The 8385-nt window shown below is 33.1% G+C and overlaps 1 non-coding gene across 1 annotated transcript; it reads left to right on the top strand.

The window, feature by feature from the left end:
- The first annotated feature begins 4881 nt into the window (after positions 1–4881).
- On the top strand, positions 4882–4989 carry LOC122911011. The gene has a single exon (XR_006385354.1). It is a non-coding gene; the product is annotated as a U6 spliceosomal RNA (small nuclear RNA).
- The last annotated feature ends 3396 nt before the right edge of the window (positions 4990–8385 follow it).

Below are 8385 nucleotides of genomic sequence, written 5' to 3'. Positions count from 1 at the left end.
AATATAGCACCTATTATGTTGAAAGAGAAGAAAAAAACTCTAGTTACAATAAGAAAAAGAAAATCTAACTTAAATATAAACTCTTTTTAATCAATTTATAATTCTCATTTGTGTTTTTACCTTCATGGTTCTGAACCTCAATTTCTTCATCTATAAAATGGAAATACAAAACTATGAAGGGGTTCTGGGATTGAGTTATTGTATGAATAACATGTCAAGATCAGTGGATATTAAGTAAGAGTCACTATTGGCATCTGCAATATTGAGGCTTTCACAAAAGGAGTCTCCAGTAACATTTTTTTTTTTTTTGCTTTTCCAAAGAATTATTTCTTTTTAGTAATGGGATAAATGAAAAGGCATATATAGCAACATTGATTCTAAAGAAATTTTTCACTTAGCATCTTGTGCCCTGTTCTTGGGCAAATTGGGATAATAACCTCAAAAGCAAATTCTTTCTAATTTTGAAGAAGAACCTGTTCTTTCATGATCTTAAAGTTTAAGTAAAGTTCTTTAAGCATAGTTATATAGTTATATAGTAGGTTGCTAACACGGTACTCAGAGTAATAATAATAAATGGTAGAAGATTTTGTGCTAAAATGGTATGTTCTCTTCTAAATATATTAAAATATGATGTACTTCAATATTATAAATTAATGTAAAATGCCAAGCAATGTTTAAATAATACTTTAAAATGATGTCACGGTGTCAAGGCAGCTACAACAGGGATTAGAAATGTTCAAATACTCTGCAACATAATTAGCAACAAAATGTGCACACACACACACGCACGTGCGTGCAAACACACACACACGTTCAAGAAAGAGAATTCTCCCTCCTAGTCCAATAATTGCAACACAATGTAATACAGTCATGTACATGACATGAAACTTGTAAATAATCAACAAATCATACTACAATGACAGTGAAATGCATATGTGATTGTTTTTTGTTTTTTAGAGATATTGAGCACAAGTGGGAGGGAGGTAGCAAAGCCTGAGGCGGGAGTAGATCTCACAGCCTATGAGATAATGACCTCTGCCAAAACCAAGAGTTGAACCCTTAACCAACAGGGCCACCCTGGCACCCTAATTGTTACTTTAAAAATAGAGCTTACTTGAACACAGAATATTAACTCTGCATACAATCAATATGGTGATTCATTGGCTCTAGAATATTCTGACTGAATCTCCCATCTTCTTTTAATCGTATATTTACACCGCTGTCACATATTAGCAACTTCTTACCTATTTGCATGTTGGTCAACTGTTAATTAGGAGGAAATTTTTTCTTTCCCCTGTAGGGGCTTAAAATACATCCCTTCTAGCGGAAAGGATGAAATTATAAAGTACTGTAAAACCATATTGCCATATTGTCTGTATTATACATCCCTTTTATTTCTCTAAATAAGTGACTTCTGTGATCACTATTAATTGCTTATGCCACTTTACATCTCCATTTCCTTAGCACATTTTATATATAATTTTTTGTCATCAAAAGTTATGGGTACCCTGGGGCTAATAATACATTATATGTTAATAAAAAATCTAAAAATTATTTTATAAATTATGGGTAAAATTGGAATTCTTTATTCCTGCTATGTTGGATCTATTACTCTGAACTGGCTTGTCTACTGAGATTGTATACTGGGGAGGGTGTGCATGGGTCTAAGAATGTCCATGAAGCCAAGAATGCAGAGAGCCTGAATCAGAAGGAGAGTTTCAGAAACTACTAGTATATGCTTTACACCTGGGTATGTCAGGGGCTTATGAAATGAGTGAATGACATAAAGTACTCACAGTATCACCTTTGCTAACAGCCACCCTGCTAATTAGGGTACACAGGTTGTTCTGGTGAGAAGTGACAGGCACCAAAGTAGGAAGGAATGGTATAAAGAAGTCAACCTAGATAAAACTTTATGAAACCCTATTTATTTGATCTGGACCAAAACACATCAGCTGTCAGCATGAATCCTGAGGTTGATAAAGTCCCCAGATTTCTTCAAGCTAGACTAATCTGCTATCAGTGTATTACCTGCTAATACAGGAAAAACCATCGAACACTGAGGAGTGTTTGATGCCAGTGCCAGCTTTCCTGGGGAATTCTATGCTTTCAACCAAATTTGAGATACTTTCTTGGGCACATTCCACCTCTACACTCTTAACTTATCTTAGCCTAGGATCAAAATAGCTCCAGGAGCTTAGTTTGTTCCATGATCACAAGGGAAAAATCATTTTCCCTTGTATAAGCAAAGTGCTTATATAGTTTTCCTGCATTCCAGAATTATCTCTAATGACAGTGGTTTTAAGAGTCTCAGGTTGAAATTATGTTACAGTTTAGCATTTTCTCTTTTGATAGGTGTGTGTGTATGTGTGTGAATGTCCACCCATGTGTGTGGTTTCCTTCAGTTTATCTACCACTACACTTTCTGCTGCAAAAGAAGTTTAGCCTATATTTGAGTCAATTCAATAGCAACTCTTTAGTATTTCAATTTTCAGAATTCGCTCAGATCATTCTCAAAGAAGCCAATTAAATGGCCGCTTAAAGCAGACATTCACTACCACCAAATGATACTAAGCCGTACTCTCAATGAAATTGGTTTCTGCATGATATTTGTAATGGAATTAGAATGGACAAGTAGCAAAAATTGCCAGTTAACTAATTATATGGCCACTAGAAAAAGCTGTTCCTTTCTGAGTCAGAGTTTTTCCATAGAGATGACTGGATTTGTCCTCTCTTTATCTCAGAGTTGTTGTGGGGGTTAAGTAAATAAAGGAAGGGGGTGCTATGCAAATTGAAAAGTACTATAAAAATCTAAGGTATTATCACTGATGCATTTTGTTTTCCAGATATTTGGCAATAACTGCTCTATTCAGTTTATACTTTAATATCCCAAACATCTGCTATTTTTAGAGCCTAATCTGTTTAATTATGACATCCTTGGGATCTTAATTACTATATATTTTAAATTTTAAACATATTTTAAAATCCAAATATTTAAAAAAAAAGTCTACATACTCTGAGGAAAATTTAAAGAATTTCAGTAAATTAAAATAATATAGAGTCATTTCTAACTGAAAACTACCCTAAATATTACTGATTAATGGGGTCTTTGTCTCCTGGAAGAAACACAATTGTGGAATCTCGGATTATATATTTAGTTCAAAAATGTACTGCAAATTTTACTACAAATTTTACTTTAATGAGGTAAAGAAAGTATATTTATCATTTTGTAATTTTCACAAATCTAATAGGAACAAAAATCAAAGTATAAAAATCTCTTTATATTCTATAAGAATGAGATTAGCTTGAAAAAATTAACAGAGATACATGCAAGTTTGTAGATGTGCCTCAAGCAATCAAAATCAGATAAATATTATATACAACATCTGTTGATATCTACTTTGAAAGATAATTTTATTCTCATTAACTATAAGCCCAAACAATTAGACTACATAATACAAATTCAGCATCCAGCACAGGAAAGAAAAGCAATATTCTACTACATGCAACTCTATGTATATTAAGAGGTCTATCTGAAAAAACTACTTCTAAGGTATTGGATGATAAACAATGGTATGTACACACAGTGGTACACTATGCAGTTATAATAAAGAATAAGAAATATTTATATAATCATGTTATAATATCCACCAAACATTACTGAATTTTAAAAAAAGATTAAGCAAAGTATATATGGTATGCTGCCATTTATTTGATAAATAGGGAAATATATATATGCTTCTATTAACAAAACAATGGAGGAATAAACCATAAAAATTTTCAAACTGCTCTTTATAAAAGAGCTGACTTAATATGGCAGGCAGATAGAGAACTGGGCACCTGGCCAGCTCAGCTGGAAGAATATGTGACTCTTGATCTCAGGGATGGTGAGTTAGAGCCTCATGTTTGGCGTAGCGATTACTTAAATAAATAAACCTAAAAAAAAAAAAAGGAGACTGCTAGAGAACTTAAATTTCCTAGAATAAGCATACTTCAGAGATTTGATTTCTGGAAGTTATAAATATGTATATAATCACAAAACAAAATTACCTTTTCTATTAAAGAAATCTCTAAAAATTGAAAACATTTTATTCTATATAATAGAGATAATAATTTTGTATCTAGTTAATGGCATATCAATACAGAGAATCTATTTTAAGTGACTTAAGAGAACAATAAAATTTGATTGCATACCCCAAGGTATTAAAGCACAAGAAAGAACTTTAAAAAAAGATGTTTTTGTAATTACATTGTTGATGGTGGCATCATTGATGTTCTAGTGTTATTTGATACTTCTATCTGCAGTGTAGGATGAAACAAATAATTAAATGATATTCTAATTCTATCTTTCCTGATAAAGAGACTGCTATTGATGTTAACAGTACTAATCACAATAAGTGCAACACATTCTATATTATTAATCCACAAGTTAAAAAAATATCATTTTTGAAAGATTTAATTTGTTCTCACTGGAAGATGCTAGGAAAAAAAATACAAACTGCTAACTAGAAAAAAATGTAAACTTATCCTGTTTTCCTATACACATTCTGCCACAGAGAAGAGGAAAGTTGTTCTTTGTAGAAATACCTCAGCTAGTAAGTTAAGAATTAAAGTCAGACTTAGAACATCACCATTTTGGAATTCCTATTAAATGAATGAACCTAGTCATTGAGCATGACATGTTAACTACAAAAATAGAGACAACCAGACATTGCATTACCTATATTCTTGCTTAAAAAAAATGAGCTCAAATAAGATCAAGGCTATAGATCTGATTTATAGGAAACAGAGACTTCAGAGGAGTAAGTCAAACTACACTATGTGAAACTACACAGGACAAATAATACAATTTTTAGTTACCTCAACAAATATACTTGTACTGTGCTCAATTTGACAGCACATATAGTAAAATTGGAATGATAAAGAGAAGATTAGCTTGGCCCCTGTGCTAGGATGCGCAAGGATGACACACAAATTCATGAAGTGTTCCATATTGGAAAAAAAAAATATATATATGTATATATACTTGAACCATCTGTATACAAATACCTTAAATATACACACACACACGACTTTATTCATATAAAAATCGAATATCATGATGGACAATTGGATATTTTGTGATATCAAGATATTATGAGTAATTAAAGGATAATTGCATACTTCAAGAAAAATCAATAGAAATTTTGTCAATAAAATCATTCATTTCAGAATGGTTCAAAATGATATGGATAGGAATATATGTGAAACAGTATTGCTGTGATTGAATGATGAGTGTATAGAGATCCATCCATTATTTTGCTTATTTATATATGTTTGAAATATGCAACACTTTGTGTTTTAAATATTTTCTTCATATAGATCTATCACATTTATATTAAGTATATTCCTAGGTATTTAAAGTATACAATGCTAACAAAGTCTTTCCTTCATTAGATTTTCAAACTGCTTCTTTTGTTTATAAATATGAAAGAGTATTTTAATAATATTCTTATACTAACACACCTTACTAAAATTTCTCAACACTTATAATAATGCTCTAATTAACTCTCTGGATTTTTCCAGGAAAACAAATGTGTCATCTACAAATATTTTGTCTGATTTTCAACTGAATGCCTCTTCTTTATCCTACCTGATTTGTGTTGTTGGCTTCACTTGAGCAATCATAAATAATGGTTGTGACAAAGGACATTCTTGTCTTATATTTAACTTTTGATGAGAATGCTATTTATTCCCCCACCTCCTTAATGCCTTGCCATTAAGCATGATGTTGGGCTTCTGGGGTGTGTGAGTGTGTGTGTGTGTGTGTGCGTGTGTGTGTGTGTGTGTGTGTGTGGTGGGCTTTGAATTCCCACTGTATTGTGAGTTTTAATCAAGAATGAATATCAAATTTTAATAAATATCTTTTCAAAATCTATGGAAATAATAAAAGGTATCAATCATTAATTGAATAGCTGATATGCTCATATTGCTTGTCTCTTTTCATTGAATTATATTCTTCCATTATTTTCTTTAATTTCACTTCATAAACACACTGATCTAGGTCACAGATCATTGTGTAAAACTCATAACAAATTATTTTTGCAACCTCATTAACATTTGGTGTATTTATCTATTCAGTAGGCTGAATAATGGATTTATGACTCCATGACTTAATGTCTCCCTATCATATTACTTAGATCATATATTCCAAAGGTTTTGCATACTACTCAAGTCCCTCATCCTATATTCTCTCTTTATAGGCTAAGTGCCATCCTGGTTGACACAATCCAGATGTTCTGGGTCCAACTTTTTGATCTTCCTTGTTCTTCAGCCCTTAATGCTGACAAAGGCTTCTTTATTTTTATTTCCCTACTTCCTTGAAAGAAAGAGTGTTTGTTCATTTTGTTAAAATACATGATTTATTTTATTTTATGATTTATGATTTTATGATTTAATCACTTATTTCTTACACTTTCCAAAAATTTCTATTATCAATAATATTCTCTTCTCTTCATGCACCCAATCTTACATACCTCTAACCTGTGGTGTTGTATTCATTTTAAACATCTCTAGTTTCCTACTTTCACAAATGTCAAACGTTTTCTTCCCTAAAGCCAAAAACTTCACAAGAAAGAAGAAACCATTCAGACTTTGCATAGACGCATTTGAGTGTATGGGCCTCATATTCTTGAACCTCACAGTAGCTGAACCCTATGCATACGAAGAAGAAATTTCCCCTCCTTGCTAGAGTTGTCTAACTCTCCTAAAGACTGTGCGAGGATTTTACCTCTCCAACTGTCTTACAACATGCTGTTCATTTTCCCCAAGACCCTCCCCTGCCTTTCCTCTTTACCTCCAGTCCAATGAATGGGTGCCATTGCTCAACAGTTTTTAAGAAGAAGAATTTAGTCTCTGCTTATTTACCAAAAGCACTGCAGAACCTGACTAAAATGCACCTGCAGAAACTAGCAGAACACATGGGAAAGCAGAGTTGACGGTACTGGACCAGGGTGGGGGTGGACCATAAAGCTGGTAGGAGAGAATTTACAGACATGAGATCACTTGCTTATGATTCAGGACTTAGCATTCCAGGAGTTTGGCCTAATATAGTCCTGATAAGGGTTTCTTGAAGCTTGGAAATGACAATTGTCTTAATAATGCAGAGATTTTGGACTGCCCTGACAAAGCATTCAGAAAAAGGTCAAAAGATTCAGAAATGTAAGCATGTACAAAGAGTTTTGTGCAAATATGAACTACCACTTGACTACATTTCTTAAGAGGGTGAAAGGAAATTCCTTTCATTAAGGCTTTGAGGAATTCCTTGGTGAGGGAAGTCACTAGCATCCCTAAGAATCTGGCAGTGACTATTCTTTAGAGACCAAGTTTGACAGTAACAAGTGCTATCATGGAACTGAATACACTAGAGTGAACTGGATGCTAAGATTATAGAATAGCAGAAGCAAAGTGGATGTAATTACCATATTGGACACAAAGATTACCAGGCTATCTTGGTCATAGTTTCTGTAACAATGGCTAATGTTGTTCATAGAGGCAAAAGAAATGGGACAACTAGTATATACATTAGCTTATGTATCCAGAAAAAAAAAATCAGGATGTGATGAACAAAAGGTTATTCTTAGCTACTTGAGAACACAGGTCCATTCTGAAATTTCAATGAAGAAAAATATTGATTCTTCCAGTTATAGCCCCACCACGAATGGTTACTGATACAGCCAGTTAAAACCCATCCCAACTGATCAGTGACAGCTTTGCCTCAGGACTTATGCCTCTGAATTCAGCCAGTCAGTAGCAGCCCATGCTTCTTAAAGCCAGACAATACAGACGGCTCTGGTGGTTGTGACTTCACAGCTAAAAACCAACAAATCCCTAAACGCTTCCTTGGCTGGATGATAGCTGATCCCTGAATGCTTCTCAAATCCTATATAAAATTATTGTTTGGAGACACAGTGCCTTCTAAATTCAGTTTTTATGTTCATATATATGTTTAATAAATTAATTATGTTTATATATATGTTTAAAATATATATATCAGTTTTATGTTTATATATATATATGTTTTATAAATTCAGTTTTTATGTTTGTTTCAGATTATTTAGGGGTTGAAGGTAAGGATTTTCTTTCATACACTGCAATGGAAAAGTCTGATCCCTCAGAGTCTGATCCCTGTTTCCTGATCTGACCTGGTTGTCATATACACAGCCCATCAATTTGAGGGGAGGCCAGGTCTCCTTCAGTAGGACCTTGTAATGCCACCACAAATTCATATGATGAATACTCCCCAAATATTTCCCCTCAATAAAACCTGCAGTCATTTGTCAAAGTAGGAATACACTGTAAAAAGAAAAATATCCAGACCAGAGAGACTATCAAAGCCCCCAGTAA

Source organism: Neovison vison, chromosome 6 (assembly GCF_020171115.1).
Source record: "Neovison vison isolate M4711 chromosome 6, ASM_NN_V1, whole genome shotgun sequence".
In the NCBI taxonomy this organism is placed as follows: domain Eukaryota; kingdom Metazoa; phylum Chordata; class Mammalia; order Carnivora; family Mustelidae; genus Neogale; species Neogale vison.
This window is presented reverse-complemented; position numbering and strand designations above follow the sequence as displayed.